The sequence below is a fragment of the Corvus kubaryi genome, unplaced genomic scaffold, assembly GCF_017639235.1.
Source record: "Corvus kubaryi isolate FWS band 111438036 unplaced genomic scaffold, C.kubaryi_AGA036_p1.0 37302, whole genome shotgun sequence".
NCBI lineage: Eukaryota > Metazoa > Chordata > Aves > Passeriformes > Corvidae > Corvus > Corvus kubaryi.
In genome coordinates this window covers 5,539,566-5,540,034 of record NW_024581095.1, presented here as the reverse complement: position 1 = coordinate 5,540,034, position 469 = coordinate 5,539,566, and positions in this window count along the sequence as shown.

Here is a 469-nt window from a genome sequence, read left to right as displayed (position 1 = left end):
TACACTGCTGGATGCATCCATTCTTTTATTTTATTTCCTTTTAAACCAAAAATAACAAATAATGAAAGGAATAAACGCCCACAAAGCCTCGGTATTGTCCTGTTACACAGCAGTCACAGAGACACCAGATCAAAAGTAGCTTCTCCAACAAAAACGCCGGAGAAGGTTAAAAGGAATGTCGGTGGGTGAGCTGTTCAGTGCCCCGCCACCCTCGCTGGAAAAGTTGAGGCGGAACTTCTGGTGCCAAGTTGGTGTCACTGGGCACCACCAAGAGCAATTGGGAGGTATCTACAGGGATTGCAGGCATTTATAGGAGTTGAAGCGATGCCCTCTCAGGGCGAACAGACCCGCGCAACCCCCTCCACCCATCCCCGCCCCGCGGTGCGGCCGGGACTCGAACCCGCGGTCGAGGGGACGCGGCGGGCGCGCAGGCGCGCGCAGGCCCGGTGCGCGCGGGGCGGGGCGGCGC